The sequence below is a fragment of the Phyllostomus discolor genome, chromosome 13 (genome assembly GCF_004126475.2).
Source record: "Phyllostomus discolor isolate MPI-MPIP mPhyDis1 chromosome 13, mPhyDis1.pri.v3, whole genome shotgun sequence".
In the NCBI taxonomy this organism is placed as follows: Eukaryota; Metazoa; Chordata; class Mammalia; order Chiroptera; family Phyllostomidae; genus Phyllostomus; species Phyllostomus discolor.
The window spans coordinates 76,844,202-76,863,052 of record NC_040915.2 but is presented as its reverse complement, the minus strand read 5'-3'; positions in this window follow the sequence as shown (position 1 = coordinate 76,863,052).

Sequence of the window (18,851 nt, the reverse complement as noted above, 5' to 3'; positions counted from 1 at the left end):
AGTTCAAAACACTGTTTATTAGGATGCTCAAAGAAATCATTGGGTACTGCAACAGCATAACAAAGACTCAGGCAGAAATGAAGGTTGCATTAAATGAAATGAAGAAAAATCCACAGGGAACCAACAATGGAGGGGATGAAACTGAGATTCAAATCAACAATTTGGAACATAGGAAAGAAAAAAGCATTCAATCAGGACAGCAAGATGAAAAAAGAATAATAGAAAAATGAGAATACACTAAGAAGCCTCTGGGACACCTCCAAAAAACCAACATCTGAATCACAGGGATACCAAAAGGAGAAGAGGAAGAGCAAGAAATTGAAAACTTATTTTAAAAAATAATGAAAGAAAACTTCCCTAATTTGGTGAAGGAAATAGACATGCAAGTCCACGAAGCAGACAGAGTCCTAAACAAGTTGGACCCAAACAGGATCACACCAAGACACATCATAATTAAAATGCCAAAAGTTAAAGATAAAGAGAGAATCTTAAAAGCAGAAAGAGAAAAGCAGAGAGCTACCTACAAAGGAGTTCCCATAAAACTGTCAATTGATTTTCAAAAGATACTTTGCAGGCTAGAAGGGACTGGCAAGAATTATTCAAAGTGATGAAAATCAAGGACCTATGACCTAGGTTAGTCTATCTATCATTTAGAATTTAAGGACAGATAAACTGCTTCCCAGACAGGGTAAAACTAAAGGAGTTCATCATCACCAAGCCATTATTATATGAAATGTTAAAGGGAATTGTATAAGAAAAAAAGAAGATAAAAACTCTGAGCATTAAAATGGCAACACAAGCACAGCTATCAACAACTGAACCTAAAAAACAAACTAAGCATATAAGCAGAACAGAAACAGTCATAGATAAGGAGATCATTTGGATGGTTATCAGCTGGGAGGGGAAGAGGGAGAATGGGGGAAAAATCTCGGAGAATAAGAAGCATAAATGGTAGGTACAAAATAGACAGGGAGATGTGAAGAATAGTATAGGAAATGGAGTAGCCAAAGAACTTCCATGCATGACCCATGGACATGAACTAAGGGAGAGGATTGCTAGTGGGAATGGGGGTACTGGGTAGAAGGGGACAAAGGGGGAAAATTGGGACAACTGTAATAGCAAAGTCAATAAAATATATTTTAAACAAAAGAAATGAGAGCAGTGCTGCACAATGAGAGGCACATTGCATTCAGATCAAGGATGATCCAAGTTTTCATTTTAATTTCAGTGTAAACAGTGTGCTTTATGCCTAGACTAATAAAATAGAGGTAAGAGATGTCGGGGGGAAGCTGTGTTATATAGTTGTCAAGTGGGGGTTGGGCTTTTCAACATTAGACATAATCTTTGCAGCCAGCTGGGCTTAGCAATATGCTTTTATAAGACTAGGAAGGTATGTACATTGAAACCCACATGAATGTACATTTGCTTTGGTCATAATATTAGGCAAAACCACCACTTACTTTTACTGTTTAGGGCATGAGTAAAAATCAAAGAACAGTTCTGTTTTTAATTTCAGTTCTGCTTCTAAACAGGTTCTGTTAGACACTATTCTTCAGAAATGAACCATTTATCCCTGAAACAGTTGATATGAAAGACACAGAAAATTATTTTTATTTAATATAGAGTCCGATGTTGGGGACTGCCCTGCCTGGTCTCAGGAAGCTGTAACCCCCCATGACTTAGGCTGAGTGAAAGACCTCTGGACCAGGAGCCATTAAGGAGACAAAACTTATTTCCCTGGCATGAATGCTGCCTGTTCTAATGCCTGGCTCTCATTGCATGATTGGCAGTCAATGATGGGTAACAATTCTCTAAGAAAGAGACTGAACCTAAGACAGATGCCATCATGTGGGAATGCCCTAAGGAAAGAGACGCGGGGCTACGGATATGAAGGGGTAATGGACATCAACCCCTGTCCCCTTGGCTTTGTCAAAGCCTGAGTCCTTGTGAGAAATTCAAGTCTCCTGGCTGCCTTTGTCTTCTCTGTTAACTCAGGCCTGCGAAAATAGCAGGGGCAGTACACACCAGACCAGAAACGGCCGACCCCTGGGGTAATCAGGCCTGGGACATAGAATATGCAAGATCCTGTAAGGTCTGTTTGCTGGAGGATGTTATTAACTTGGAATTTAAAGGTACGGACAGAAACCTTTGGAACCTGTAGTCCTTTCATATGTTTAAACTCCAACTGCCCAGAATCACAGCAGGAGTTCTGTCTGCACCTTTGTAAGTCACCTACCTCTTTTGATCTTTTCTGTCAGACTGTGAATCCACAAACTAAGTCTGTATTCTCAATAAAAATCTGCTTGGGAATGGACATGGCACTCCCCACTAGAGAGAGTGGCCATTCTGTTCCTATTTTCCCACAGGACCTGGTTGTCTCTGTGTATGTTTTTCTCGTGTTTCAACGAGCATCTGCAGCAGAGATGGGTACCGCTGGCTGGTATCCGCCACAGTCCAAATGTAGAATTCTGGTGGGACTGCTGCATTTTCATACTGTGTGGCAATAAGGATATTTAATCAGCCTGTTTCCTTCAACCTTCAATTGTCCCTCAAATGTGAACTCCAATTTCAGCTTATGTTTTTATAAAGGCTTCAAGTTTGGGAGGGAAAGTGGTTTTATATGGCCAGTTAGGTCATTTCATCTGGGTCTTTGGATCCACAAAAAAAGCAAATTTGATTTGCCAGAATTTCAGACCCCTGTAACCCTTCCTCCATGTTGGCTTATTTAACATTTATACTGAGCACCTATTATATCAAGCACTGTGCTGTGAATATGGGACTTTTTTTAAGTTCATACTTTCAATATGAACTTGAAATGAACCTTCAAAGGGACCTTTGGAAAAGAGACAGTAGGTAAATTTAAGAGCAAGTATCCTGCTTCACAGATGTACCTGAGACAGATACAAAGAAGGGAGAAGCTAAAAATAAGTCCAGAAGAGTAAGTTCATAGTCTGTTAGTAAAATCAGACATGAAACAAATAAATAACCATAAGCTCTAATAAGTGAAAGAGAAGTCTAGAGAAGGATGTAATTAAGTCTTTTGGAAAGGGAACAGATAGAAGCAGATTAGGAGAAAGTTTTAGAAGGAGATTCTTAAACTGAGCTTGTATATCTGTGTGTATATGCAGGATGTTGAGGATCCCAGGAAGAATTTAATGTGTTAAAGGCACAGAGGCATAACATTGGAAGACCACAAAAACCATAAGCAGTTAGGTATTGATAAAATATGAGATGGACAGTAGTGAAAAATGGGAGAATTAAGCAAGGAGTTTATATGCTGTGCTAAGGAGTTTGGACTCAATTTTACCTTATGGGCCACATGGGCCATGAACGCATTTTAAGCTAGGGTGTAAAGTAGTAAAGGTTGTTCTAGGTTCATCACTCTGGCAGTCATTTGTGGATATGTTGGAGGAAGCCAGTCTAAATGCAGGGAGATGAGTTAGAAGGCTGTGGCAATAATGGTGACATGATGATGGCATGTGCCACTAAGCAGAGTAAAGATAAGTCACCTGGCTAGTGTGCCTCACTTGGCCCCAGTGCATCCCTTGTGAACATGTGATGAAGCTAAAAAGGGATCTTTGGAAAAGACATGGTAGGTAAATTACAGAGCAAGTATTCTTTAAGGATACTGAGGCAAAACAAAGAAGGAAGAAGCTAAAAATAAATCCCTTCTTGTAGGCTACAACCACCAGAGCTCAGATCCACTAGACTTAACAATACGGCACAAGCGAATTGAACACTGTCTAGCACAGTATACCAACTGGCTGCAAGGGATGCTTCAGGTGAGAGGTTCTAGGGGAGGGAGCCCCATTTCCCAATCTTTCTGCTTTCTCACTCAAGGCAATAGCTTCAGAAATAGTTCAGTTGGGCCAGCTTCATTCCCCTCTGATATATCCTTGCTGTGGAATCCAAAAATAACCTGGACTGACCTCTCCATCTGATCCCCAACCCTAGATGAGCTTGGAAAGTTAGTTTGCCTGGAATTAAATTTGATTAGCAAGCCACTCTGGTGTCCAGAAATAAAGAAAGGGAAGAGCAAACAGTGAGTACTCACTCAAAAGAACTCAGCACCTAGTAATAGAAGAGACAGGCAAGTGGGTAGGGGGTAACCAGGGTGGGCCAAAAGGTAGGATTCTCTGACTTGTAGAGAGCTCCTTGCTTCTAGGGTCAAAGACCTTAAGAAAGGGAGAGAAAGTCAGGATTATCCTTGCAGGAAGGGGAAGATCCTCATTAGGCCACAGCCACGGCTACCTCTAGACCCATCAGCAATTTCTTTGACCTTGCCAGAAGCTCCTGCCCATTTCCCTAGTTAAGAGGACAAGCTTACCAGGTAAAAGAACAAGATGAAGCATTTCTCTTAGAATTTTTCTTCCCAAACACTTAAGCTTCTGTGGTCTTGCTGATCTTGCGTCCTTCTAGTAAAAATGGCCCGGGGATCCATGTTTGGCATTTCAGAGTTTGCAGTAACTTTAGAGATTGTCCAGTCTGCTTCTCTCAACTCTAGAGATATGGAAACTGAAGCTGAGGAGCATGAAGCAGCTTGCCCAGGACAGAGGGTTGCCCCTCACTCCTCCAGAGTACTTTCTGCTTAGTCCAGGGTGCCATGTGCCCATTTTGCAAATGAGGCCTAGTGTATGGGTTTAGAGCTAGAATTAGAAATTAGTGCTATATAGTTAATTCACCCCAGGGCATGGCTGGCTTGCAGGTGATCTTAAACTGTATCAGGTTTCCTCATTTGTAAATGCAGTTGTGTCACCTTAACATCTGCCTTGCAAACTTAATGTGAAGGTTACTGGAAACCACACTTGTGTAAGGGCTGTAGCCTTGGCACACAGTAGATGCTAAATTATGTTTTCCCTAAGAAACATTCATCAAGTCCCATGTGTGGAGGTGAGGAAGGGAAGATGGAAATCTTGTCACCCACATTCCCCTCTGCAGCCTGGGTCACAGAGGGTGGCTAGCCTTCCCCAGGGAATGCACTGTCAATGAACAGTCTAAAGTACAGCTATCTTTGTGCCAAGACCCAACTTGGTACGTCTGGGAACAAGCCCTTCACAAGGAATCTGATTAGGTTGTGGGTGCACTGACAGTTGGGTGTGGGGGTGTAGGCCCTTGAAAATGGAAGGGCTCTGTGATCAGTTCTCTTTTCTGTCTAAGGCAGAGACCCTGTGGTTTGGAAAAGAGGAACTAATGTTCATGAGGAACTAATGAGGAGGTCAGATGTCCTTAGGCCTCCTTCATCAGGATCCCACATCCCCCCAGACTCCTCCTGAGGGCAGCTGTGGAGTCATCGACAACGTGTCAGAAAGCTTGATTGCTCTCCTGGTCCTGTCACTCACTACCTTGTTCACTTGGAGGCCTGGGCTCCAGGGCTAGTACCTTCACCTCTCCTAGACTTAGGATCCTTATTCTTAACATGAGGATTACCGTTCCTCCCAAGATGATTGTATCCATTAAATAGTGCTTTGGAACTACTAAATGCAAGACGTTTTTCTTCAGCCTCCTGGAACAATTTGGTCTTTTTTCTCCCCATGAATCCTCCTGGGTCTCCATCTTCTCTACCAGTCTAACAGGGCACGCTCAGTCTCGGCGCCGTTCTCCAAAATCCCACCAGGAGGCGCCCTTTACATGCCAAAACTGGCTGGGCTACAACTCCTCAGGTTGTAGGCCGAGGGGCTGCCTGCCCCTCTGTGCAAGGCGGGGCCAGGTGCAGGCAACGCCCAGGTCCCTCTGAGGTCGGTACGCCACAGCGCTCGCCCTTCGTCCACTGGCGCCCCAGTTCCGCGTGGTTCTCACGCCGCGTCCCCGGCCGGGCGCCGGTCGCTCTGTCCAGCCCCCCGGACAGCAGCAAGTTCCCCGCCAGCCGCTGGGACCCGCCGCTGCCCCACTCCTCACGCTCCAGCACAAGGCACTGAGTGGGTGGTGACTGCCTACGGCGGCCCAGGCCAGAAAGGATCACCCCTCCCCCATTGGCCAGCTTGCACGGGTTGCCGCAGTTCCCACGCTGACCGCAGGGCGGCGCCCCTCGCCTGGGCTGCGCTCCTGCAGCGCTGCCCGCTCCAGGCTCTCGCGGTCGAGCACGACTCTACCTTCAGCTGCCGGAGGATCAGGCCAGAGCTGCCGCAGCTGCAGCAGAGAAAGAAAAAGCAAATAGCGCCCGCCCGCTGACTGGGCAGTCCGGCCCCAGACCAGCCAGAAGTGCGGAGCTACCCAGGTAAGGGCAGGGCGGGCCGCGGGGCCCCGGCCGCACCGCGGGGTACCCCGCGCCCTCGCATCCCATCCGTGTTGGGCTTCCAGCGTGTGTTCCCTCCCGCGTCCGTATCCCCTACTTTGACGTCTCTGTCGCTCCCTATCCCCTGGGGCCACTACCCTGCACCCTGCCCCTGACGTTCGGCCCCGTTCTTGCGCCCTTTATCCGCTCTCCCGCCTCCTGCCAGCCTGTCCCTGCCCTCCGATCCCCACTGGGCTCATCTCTATGGCCCTGCTTCCGTAGTTTCTCCAGCCCCCATCACCTCACCGTCTGCCCCTCCGCATCCTTTCCCTGGGCTTGAGATGCTCCCACTCTGGGCCTCCCGCTTCCCCTATGCAACTGCCAGCCTGCTTCGCCCTCTGCAGGGATGACGGCCCCTTCTCACACTCGCGCGTCTCCCCCACACCTCTTCCGTCACCCTCTGCTTCTCAGATCTCTGGTCTCCTGCTTCCGGGGCTACGGCCTCCAGTGCAGCTCAGTCCTGGATTCCCGGAAGCCCGCTCCCTCTTTTCTCACTAATATCTACCTCTACTGCCCTTTGCCCCTGCACTGGACTCTGGCCACCCCCAACCCCCGCCATCACCAGCCTACACACTGGTCGCTTGGGGGAACCCAGAGCCCTATCAGAAATGACTTTCTTTCTCTGACCTGATGGAGCTCCCATCCATCCCACCCTAGTTCATCTGAGTGGGAAGCGAGGAAGAAACTCGAGAGACCTTCCTGTGGGCAAGAGATAGGGGAAAAGGCTGAGGAGGAGAGGGGCAGGGGCGCTGATGGACAAGTTCTTCTGTGAAGACTGGCAGAGCAGTGAGTTGCTCAGACTTGTCAGGGTGGAGGGCCAGCTTGCTACACCTGGCACAGGGGTTTCAAGGCCCTGAAAGCACCTGTATCTTTCCCTGGCTCCCTAGAGCTGAAGAAAGTGAGAAGGGAGGAGTTGGATCCCCCGGAGGGTTGCCCCAGGGACTTTGGTTTGGGGCAGGAGGTACAGGGCCTTCTGGCCTGCCTGGCAGTGTATAGGGGGGAATGTGCAGAACTTCAGCCCCTTTGGACCTTTGGCTGCCCAGCTCTTGGAATCTCTGTGTTGCCATCTTCCTCCTGGTGCCGTTGTCTGGTGATGCCACGTGGTACCATCTCCCTGCCTCCCTCCAGTGGCTCTTCTGGGCATCTCTCCCAAAGGCCTGGGTTGTCTGGGAAGAGAGGAAGAGCTCTGGTCTACTAACCCTTTGCCAAATGATGGGCATCTCAGGACTGGCCAAGAATACTGGGCCCTGTTAGGAACAAAGAGAACTACCTTCCCTTAAGCTTCCTGTGCCACCAGGGCAACTGTGAGACTTCCAGGAGCACCTGCAAACCGCTGCCATCTGTTTGGGAGAGAGTCTGGCTGGGTTGGCAGTGGTCATCTGAGAGAGAAATCTGGTTTCACTTTACTTCCCTAGTGTCTGTGATCATGGGATAGAGGCAAGGGGCCTGGAGAGGTCAGCTGTGTCCAGTCCCCCACAGAAGGAATCCCCTGGAACACCACTGGGTATCATGAGGCTGGTTGTATTTGCTGAAGCTGCAGCTCATGTCTCATCATTAATCAGGTTTATTATTTTCCTCACTGGCTGGATGTGTTCGTCAAGGTTGTGACCCTTTGGAGAGTCAATCTAATAAGCACACAGTGTCTGGGTTTGTTTAATTTTCCATATTTTGTTCATTTCTTGTGAAGTGAGCCTTCTGTGGGGGCTGCGGCTCAGGCTTGGTCACCAATTTCTGTGTGTCTCACCAGCTCTGTCCCCCAGTCTTCCTCTGGACCTGCTACCCGAGACCAGAGGCACACAAAGCTGGCCCCGGAGCTCTGGGGAGTGCGTGGTGGGGAAGAGGCAGTGGTTAGTGTAGTGGGTGTTGAGAGGGGATTCTGGTTATTTGTGTTTTCTGTATTCACTACTCCAAAAAGTATCTTGATCATTGAATGACATTTTCCCCAGCACGCTTCCCAGAGACTGGGCCAATGTTTTGGTTTACTTTCCAGTTTGTTTTTCCCTGAGGATGGTGAGGGAACTTTAACCCAATGGGAAAGAAGTAGAGACTCCAGGGGGAAGGTCCCAGCTTCTAAGAGGCAGAGGCTCCCCTGATGTTGGTCTCAAACCCATCACAATGGAAGGAAGAAGACAGGATGACCTGTCTTGGGTATAGAGGAAACTGCTAGGAAGACAAGAGGAGTAGTAAGGAAGAAATGGAGGAAGCCCCTGTTGTGTGGCTGGTAGGGTGGGTAGTGGTGGTGAACATGTATGAAAACAAAGCATCTATTATTTCTAATCCTGCTGTGCCCTAAGGGCATAGTACTAATCCCTTATGTGTGTATTGAGTTCCAGTTTTCAAAATGCTTTTTAGAAAAATTACTTTATTTGATCTCTACTAAGGGCTTATCAGTATTTGATCGGTACTACCACCCATTAAGAAGGTGTTATTGATTCCCAAGAAACAGACTATTCCAAGTCTCTGCAGCTACACCGGAGCCTCTGGATTCCCAGTCCAGTGCCATTTTTGCTGCTACTTGTTGCTTTTAAAGCTATTCAGCCTCTCCTCTCCCCATCTGATGCTTCAGTTCCTTTCCATGCTTTCCAGTGTCAGATCAGCACTTTCTTCTCCTTATGGGGCTGAAGGGTTGGCCTCCCAGGGCCTGGGGTCTAGCTAATTCTTGATTCTGCACTCTTTCAGCACTTAGACTGGATGCCCCAGCACCCAGGATCTCCTGCAACCTCAACTCCAGGCCAGCTATTTCTCTTGACTTGTTCCTGCAAAAGAGTTCCAGGTTTTTCAAGGCATGAGGCCTGGCCCCTAGGGCCCCTGGGCATCTTCTTTCCTTGCCTCCTCCACTCCACTTTTCTATCCTTATCACTTCAGCCCTCTTAGCTCTTTTGAGAAGAAGAGCTTTCCCACCTTACAGTCCCCACCTCCAGTGAGGACTTTAGTGGTCCACCCCTGGGTTATGGTAATACAGTCTCTTCCCTGGGCAGCCTGAGGCCACATCTGCCTTCCTACAAAGCAAGGTGCTTGTGACCTGTGACCCAATCTCAAGGGCCCTTAGCAACCCCCTGGGATACTGGATAAAATTTCCATTTAGCAGCTTGGATGTTAAAGCCATTCACAGGCTGGCCACAGCTTTATGCCTCTGGATCAGACCCTCTGCTCACCTTCACACCACCACTTTGCACCCTCTTCAAGATTCTTTTCTTTCCTCCCTCTGGGAACATCCTCACTTCCACCCCTGTCCATCCTTAGGTCCCAACAGGAAGTATTTGCTAAGTGTTGGGGAAACCCAGGTTCCTATCCTTGTGTTGCTCCCTGAATGACTTGAATCAAATTGCTTAACCTAATTTGCCTCACCTGTAAAATGGGGATAATCTCACCTGCCTGAAAGGGTTGTTTCAGCAAGAATGTGAATGGATGGGAATGTGATGTGTCAGTGTGAAGGGCGCCCAGCAGGTACTCACTTACCAACCCTGGGCCATTCCTCCCACACTGCCTCTTTGTGGCACTGTTTTAGCTTCCTGCTTCTGCCTGATATTGATAATTATCTACCCCTGTTTGTCTCCTCACCCAGAAGGCAAATCCCTTGAGAAGCAAAGCCTTTGCCTGGTGCCTTTTCACATCCTGGACTCCTAACTGAGCACGTGCTATCCTTCCACATCCCATAAACTGGCCCCTGCTTATAGTGAAAACATAAGGAATAGTTGTTAATTGATTATAACATTTGGTTAACATAAACTAGAGTATGCCTTACATGCAAATCCAGTGTAAAAAAAAATCTTATACCATAGTGCCAGCCAAGGTAAATTATGGGAAGGAAGAAGGGAATCAATTTAATATTGCATTGTCTAAGCACTCTGCTTATTTCATTTAATCATTCCAGCTTCCTTATGAGTTAGATGTGAGCATAACCTTTCTTACAAATGAGGAACGAAGGTCCATAGGGAGCCCTACAGTATGACACCCAGTGCTACTTCACAGACCAGAGAACACTCCAGAACCTGAGTTTCTTCCCCCCATTTTTGGGTCTGAAAAAGGTAAGGAGAGGCTCTTTAAAAAAGATTCTTCACAGGTTTTTTAAACTACAGAATCCAGTAAATGTAAATGTGTCATTTACTTACAGCCCAGTGAGGATTACTTAGTTAAAAGTACTTTTGTGGGACAGGGCTTTTCCTTCTGCAGGTTTAGAATTTGAGTGGTGAGGACAGAAGGACACACCACAGAATTGGAACATGAGGCATGTATGAATGTGCACTGGTCCCCAGCAAAGGTGGGGCTGGAACTCAGTGACAGGAGTAAGGACTCTATGGGTGAGGAGGTGCTGCACAGGCAGAGTGGGGGCATGGGATGTCTGAGGACTGGGTAAGGCAAGGAAAGAAAGGGTCTAGTCTTCTGGTGGGTAGCAGAAATAATTCAATTCAGGAGGACCTTGAAAGCCAAAGAGAAGAGGTTCAAGTTGACACATCTGGTCTGGGGAGACATTGAGGATCCTTAGGCAGAATTATGAAGTGCCAAGAGAGAAGTTGAAGACCTGGGGAAGGGGATAAAAGAAGAAGGGTACCACACTGAGTAACATTTCCAAGGCAAGCAGAACATGCCGACAGATAGGAAATAGCAGATGAGGAAGCAGAAAGTGTCAGAGAGAACTTTGAGATTTCTAGCTTTGGAGACTAGAGAGAATGTGATGCCACTTTCAGAAATAGAGAAGCCAGAAGCAGATGCATTTCAGAGTGAATACTGATAAGTCTCTTGCCAGACATTCTATGAGGGAGGCTACTGGAGCATTTGGGGACAGAGCACAGTGGCTGGTGGAGTTCCTGGACAGCACTTGAGCAGTCTTGTGCAAGGGCATGCACCTCAGGCCAGGTGATGCAAAGGGGGCTGGTTCTAAGCATTTCTAATGACTGGATTTTACCTCTACAGCTACTGTGAGCCCTCTCTGCCCTCCCCTCATTGCACTGAGACCCCTGTGCCTAGCACTCACTGCTCTTGAAAGTACTCATGTGTCTGTCACCTCCAGGGGACCTAGAATGGAGCTTACTTCCAGGAGGGTCAGGACTCCACATCTGCTTTGCTTTGCTTACAGTTAGTCATATCCCAAGTGCCTTGCACAAAGTAGGTGTTAAATAAATATTTATTTTAGGTGGCCTCAACTTATATTTTACAAAGGTTTGTAACTGATATAAACCCATAGAATGTGGATGTTAGGAGAGGAGAGGAGAGGAGAGGAGAGGAGAGGAGAGGAGAGGAGAGGAGAGGAGAGGAAGGCTGCTTGGGACTTCAGCCTCCAGGATTAAGGTGTCCCAGGGTGCTTCAGTTGCTTTTTTGTTTGCTATGACTCTCTTCTTTAAAGATTTTATTTATTTATTTTTAGAGAGGGTGGAGGGAGGGAGAAAGAGAGGGAGAGAAACATCATCAATGTGTGGTTTCCTTTCACGTGCCCCCTAATGGGGACCTGGCCTGCAACCGAGGCATATGCCCTGACTGGGAACCCAACCAGTGACCCTTTGATTCGCAGGCCAGCACTCAGTCCACTGAGCCACACTGGGCTCTTCCCTCCTTTATGTCTACCCACTAGGTGCCAGCTTTTGTATCCAACTGTTCCTCAGGGGTTCTGGGGTGGGGGTCAGGTAATGAGTTCAGAAGCTGATCAGTTGGTCTCACTTTGTCACTCAATCCTGTGTTTGAGGCTGGCCTGCCATTCACTGTGGGAGGCCTCAGGCAGGTCTCTGACCCCTGTGAGCCCTTGCTGCTCACCAGGAAATCAGCCCTGTTCCTCACCTAGAAGTCAGCCTTCAGGGCCCTATCTTCTTCTCAGGCTTTTCTCAGGGAGGATTTGCTCAGAGGAAGCAGAGAAAATCAGATAGTGGTGGTTGTTGCTCTTGGGGGTGCTGTGGGGTGTTTTGGTCACAGAAGGGCTGAAACGGAAGCTGGGAGATGCAGAGAGTCTTGGGTGCTTCTCTTTGTGGGGAGGGATATGTAGTGCACCAGTGGAAAAGAGCTGGCTGGGAAACAGGAAATCTAGGCTCCTTATTACTGTCTCAGTTTCCTCTCAACATGGGCAAACAACAAACTGTACCTTTAAGAGTCCCCAGTTCAGTGAAGGGAGTCATAGTGGTGACCTTGCACAATGGCTGTGGAGTAAACACATGTTTAGAATTGGAGTTTAAGGGCCAGATTTAAAGAGAAGGATGTGATACAATGAGAAATCAATAGCCCAGAGGAGGTTAAGATGTATGAGAGACTGGCTACAAGGCACACTTAATAAAGCAGAAAAGCTTAAGAAGCTGTGGAGGATGGAGACACATCTGGGGATGCTGGGGCAGCTGGAGTGGTTTTTGCTCTCCAGCTCAGCAAGGGTTCCCAGTAGAGAGACTGAGTTCAAGGAATAAAGTGCTGCTGTCACATTTTGGGGGCAGCTATTTGCTTCTTTCTACCTTTGTGAGTGGCATGAGTAGGGCACCCCATCCTTCCCTAGAGGCTATGTGGTGCAGTTGTTGGCTGCTCCTGGATCAGATTGCTCAGGATTCCAATCTCAGCTCTTCCAGTGACTGTGGCTTTGGGTGAGGAGCTTGGTGAGCATTATACCTACCTCTGTAAATCTCAGCCAGTACCTATCTTAGGTCATTCTCAGTAACACTGAGGTACTATTATCAAAGCCATTTACAGATTTAGACGCTGAAATTCAGAGATAATTAATTATCCCAAAGTTTCATAGCTAGTAAGGAATAGAGTTGGAATTCATATCCAGAGGGTCTGTTTAAAATGCTGTTGGTAAAAATTTCTGTGTGTTATGCACTTGTGTGCACATAGGCACATACATATGAAATGTGCACTGATCCTCTCCTAATTTCCTTGACTTCCCCACTGGCTATCTCACTACTTCAATTCCTCATCTCATAGGCAAGGAAGGGACAGTGGACCCTTGATACACAATGTTGCTTCCCTTTTCTCGGCCTGATTTCTTTGACCTCTAAGTGAGAGGTCACTGACAATATTGGGGAAATGATTAAAAACCACTCCTAACAGAGCTACTGCAGTGGTCCCTGAATACTTTGCAAACCTTTTCCAACATGAATGCCACCTGGGGGAAAGTGAAATGAGGCATTGACAAAACCCCCCCATGAGCCCAAAAGATTGAACATTGGTGGAGCTCAGGTAAGGTTACAGCAGTTGCACCCTGCCCAGATGAACCAGGATCCGTCTCATCACCATCCCCCCCTAGGGCCCTGGAGTCTAGCTGGCTGGGATGACCACCCAGGAAGGTAGTCTGACTAGAGTTTGAGTTCTCTGCAGTATGATGGGGCATCTCTGGAAGAAAGCTGATGGAACATTGCTGTTACAGTCATGGTTATTATTGAGCTTTGCTGTGTTCCCTGTCATGATAAGATCATGACAGAAGAATGTCCCCATCAAGGTTGGTGACTGAATGGGAGTTTGAGCATTTCTCTTTTTGGAGGCATCAAGTCTTTTTGAAAAGTAGAGAAGACTTAAGTCAATTTAGGGAGGGCCAGAAGAACTTTATGGTGTCCTCTTCTGGGGAGAAGTGGTATAGCTTCTCACTAGTCCTCATTCACCCCAGCCTCCATCAGTACACTCTTCTCTTATGCTGGAGCTACCAATGCCACTTGCTGGTGGGTATCACACATTCAAAGACTTGACAGTGTTCTTGGTGGTTTTTGCTCCTCCTCCAAGAATCTCACAAACTTGACAGGTAGGGCAGGTAGGAATTGTTCCAGACTCTCAGGATTTTAGTAATTGGCTGAAAACAATAGAGTTATTTGATTAGGAGTTTAGATAAGGATCCAGAACTCCTTCCACTTCCCAGAGCTCTGTCAATATACCCAGCACCCTCTGTAGGCCATCAGTGGCCTGCACAAATGGTGGAGACAGTGATCCTTGGTATACCTACTCTTCCCAAGGTTGAGAATATTATACATATTAAAGCATTATTTGTCCAGCAGTGGTAATGCCTTATTTCATTGCTAGGAAAATTGAAACCGTGAGAGGTTAAGTGAATCATAGAATCTTATTCCTGGAAGGAACTTGATCAATTTATTCACCATCTCACCTGCTGCCCTCCTCTCATCTACAGAAAGAATCTCCACTGGCTAGTGATCCTGCTTCAGCTACTTCCTCCCCCACTCCCCACTCTTTCTCCCCATCTTCTAAAGGCTAATATTATTGAGCATTTACTATGTTCTAATTTTTTTTAATGTAAGGACTATCATTGTCTGATTTTCCAAATGAGTAAACTGAGGCCCAGAGAAGTTGTGTAGCTTGCCTGAGGTAACTTAATAGTAAGTGATATAAATTTTGCAGCCTGGTCCATGCTCTCGATGACTCATAAGGCAGGCCACCCCACTCCAGACAGCTGTAAACCAAGGAGTATATGGGAGTATTCAGCATACTGCCTGGCATTTGGAAGGTGCTCAGGAAATGCTAGGAATTTTCTTCAAAAAAATACCAGAAGGCTTTACCTTACATCAAGCCAAATGTACTTCTCCTGAGTCCCTGCTTTATATCCCTTCTTTGAACCCTATAAGGCACTTATACCTTTCCTTACATTGAGACCAGCCTTTGGGATATAAAGATACCACATGAAGAAGAAGGAATACCAGGATTGTCTTCTTTAAGATTCTTTACCCCAAATGGAGTCCTCTAGTCCAGAAGATGATGGTCTTGGAGATTCAGAGAAATGTCCAAGGCTAGGAGTTGTGTTATGGGCATGTTGTTGCCTGGTCCTTGGCCATACGGCTGTGTTGAAAGTTTCATACATCCATTTAACAGATAACTCTCCAGGGATCTAAGATGGCTATAGAGTAAGTGGAAGCTACACTTACTTCCTCCTGATGCTGAACCAGATTTATGGTTAAATTATAGAGCAATCAGCCTAAATAACCACCTGAAGGCTAGCTGAATAGAAGTATTATAACCAAGTTTACAGGAGAATCCACAAAGAGACTGGTGAGAAGGATGGAAACTTGGAAAGGGCTGGCCCCCACATCCACGTGTAGTGGTTGAGAAGAGGGATATCTTGGCTGCATAAGTGTCCCGTCTGAGAAGCATGCGGTCTCAACCTTATGCTCATATCCCCAACCCAGAGCACCAAAGCCAGGAAGAGAAGGTCATCTGACTATGAAAATCAGCAGGGATACTGCTTGCCTGGAAAAGAATGGAGTCTTCTAGAGACACAGGTGCTCTCTTAAAGGGTCAGTCCACAGGAACTTGCTCTCAGACACTCACCCGGGGCTCTGGTAGAGGGAAGGCAACTCAGGGCATATGATAGTCATAAAGAAAAGATCTGAGTGGTGTGACCCTGAGGAGGAATCTGTAAGGTCAGCCACTGAAGTCCCTGTGCTGAGTCCCTATCCCACACTGACCTCAGATGCCATCTTCCCAGGGTGGAGCACTCCTGTTCTAACAGCACCCACCTGGGGAGTACACTCACCTGGACCTCCATCTACTGGCAACACCACTGCCAAACTCAAGTCTTGCAGAAAGGCCTGCTGGATGCACTTAACAGGGGCCTTTGGGGTGCTCTTTTTCTGGAGAAGCTCTTGATAGGAACTTAGACAGTCATTGGGCTGTGTAGCTTTGGAATGGGGAACAGAATTTCCCTACTTGTGTGAACAGCCAGTGCCTACTTTCCCCTGCACCTGATGATTCTCTTGGCCTGTTCTTCTGATTCCTGGTGGCCCTGCCCTGTTGAGCTCAGTCCCTCAGGAAGATTGGAGTTCTGCTCAGAGCTGGGGCCTTCAGAGCACATCTCCCTGGGAGCTCTTGTCTGGGACTCAGGTGGGTGTTGGGTTGTGCGGCTCTGGTATGAAGAGGGGCATTCTCACTCCCTTTGTAAGCTCAGCCAGCATATTCCCCCACACCCATGGGAGACTCATTTAACCTGTCTTCCTACTCCTGGGGGCACTACCCTGCTAATCTTGCTCATGTAGTAGAGCTGGCTGGCTGCATCTAACCTGAACCTGTGGTGCATTCCTCCTGAGGAAGCTAGGGCTGGAGACCCTGGCAGAGACAGTATGGTTCTGGAGTATGGCCCCTTTGCCCCCATTGAGTGCCTGACTGCACTGCCCCCAAGCAGGAGACCCACTAGCCCTATCCCCTCGACCTTGGTTGCCCTGCCCTATCAAGCTCATAACTTGTGGAAGGGTCTGTGGGGTGCAGCCAACCTGGGCTACTGTACAGTCAGAGGGCTCTAGAGGGAGACTAGGCAACCTCAGGGAGTGGCAGAGTAACTGACAAGTGGAGGTGGACTTCAGAGTGCTTTGGACCTTTCACTGAACTCCTCTCTAGCTCAAAGCTGGAGGAAGCCTACCCTTGTACACAGGTTGGTTCCTCCGCTGCACACCCAGGCCCGGTAGAGGAAGCTACAAACAGGAATTGTATGGTAGCTCCAGATAAATAGTCCAAGGCTGGTTACAGACAGTGTCTTACATCAACCTGCATAGGAAACGTGCCCAAGTCGACCCAGAATCAACACAACCAGTGGTGGGCTACACACCATACCAGAATTCAACCCAACTAGACACACAAACAGCACACCCAAAGTTGGGGGATCTCAGTAGGCAACAGACCCTGCTGGAAACAACTCCACCTCAGGGGCAACTCCTGCATAGCAGCTCATACGCTGTGATCAAGGTCTGTCCTCATAGTCAGCCAGCATGAGGGTTAATGCCACTCACAAATGACCCAACAGCACTAAAGACCCAACTAGAGCAGGAGGGTACACATAAACCACACAAGAGAAATTTCTGGAGCATCCAGCTCAGATAATCTGGAAGACTGTGTAACTTTAGCCCCACAAGACACCTGTAATATACCACCACCATAACAAGTTCAGGAGTCATAGCAGATCTACCTAATACACAGAGACAGACACAAAAAGACAGACAAAATGGGGATACAAAGAAACATGCCTCAAATGAAAGGACAAGAGAAATCCCAAGAAGAAGAATTAAATGAAATGGAAGCAACCAAACTACCAGATACAGAGTTCAAGACAGTGGTTATAAGGATGCTCAAAGGACCTTAACAGAAGAATGGATGATCTCAGTGAGAACTTAAAGAGATAGTAAGCTTTATAAAGGACATAGACACCATAAAAAAGAACTAGTGAGAAATGAAGAATACAGTATCTGAAATGAAGTATATGCTAGAAAGAATCAACAGTGATTAAATGAAGGAGAGGACTGAATCAGCAACTTAGAGGACAAGATAACAGAAAACACCCAAGCAGAGCAACAAAAATTAACACAGGAATTAAAAAAAGTGAGGCCAATCTGAGGGATCTCTGGGACAACATTAAGCATAACAATATCTGCATCGCAGGGGTACCAGAATGAAAAGAGAGAGAGCAAGGGATTGAGAAACTATTTGAAGAAATAATGGCTGAAAAGTTTCCTAACCTGGAGAAAGAAAAAAACACAAAAGTCCAGGAAGCACAATAAGTCCAGGAGAATCCCAAATAAGATGAATTCAAGGAGTCCCATGCCCAGACACATCATAATTAAACTGCCAGATATTAAAGACAAAGAAAAAAATTTTTAAAGATTTTATTTATTTATTTTTAGAGAGAGGGGAAGAGAGAGAGGAGGAGAGGGAGAGAAACATCAGTGTGTGGTTGCCTTCTGTGCACCCCCATTAGGGACCTGGCCAGCAACCCAGGCATGCACCCAAACTGGGAATTGAACCAGTGACCCTTTGGTTCACAGACCAGCACTAAGTCCACTGAGCCATACCAGCCAGGGCACAAGGAGAAAATTTTCAGAGCAGCAAGAGAGAGAGTTACTTAGAAGGGAGCTCCCAAAAGACTGTCAACTGATTTCTCAACAGAAACACTTCAGGTCAGAAGGGATTGGCATAAAATATTCAAAGTGTTGCAAAGCAATGACCTACAACCAACAATACTTTACGCAGCAAGGCTATCATTTAAAAATGAAGGTGAAATAAAGAGGTTCCCAGACAAAAAAACAACAAGAAAAAGAATGTATTACCACCAAACCATTACAAAATAATGTTAAAGAGTCATCTTTAAGAAGCAGAAAGGAAGAAATAGAGCAAGAGAGGAATGTAGTTATAAAGAATAAAGAATACAGCCAAGATGGTGGCATAAGTAGACACACTGTGCCTCCTCGTACAACCAAGATAGGGACAACAACAATTTAGTTGTTGTCCCTATCTTGTAACAAAATAACAACCAGAACTGACAGAAAATTGAACTGTATGGAAGTTGGACAACCAAGAAGTTAAAATAGACCTGTTCATCCCGACCCGTAGGAGGGGCGGAGTCAGGCAGCCAGGCATGGGTGACATCATGGAGAGCAGAGAGCATTGGGACCCGGCACATAAGGCATCCGGGGCACGCAAGACCAAAGCAGGTGGACCCTGAGCTCGCAAGTGACAGCTGGCAGAGCCCGGCTGAGGGGTGGCAAATGGCAGACCCAGAGAGGTGGCGATTGTAAAGCAAGGCACTGCGCGCAACCAAGGGTCACAGCACTGGGAAATAGAGCCCTGGGACACTGATTGAAAACACCTGTGGGGGTTGAGGCACCAGGAGAGACTCCCCCACTCACAG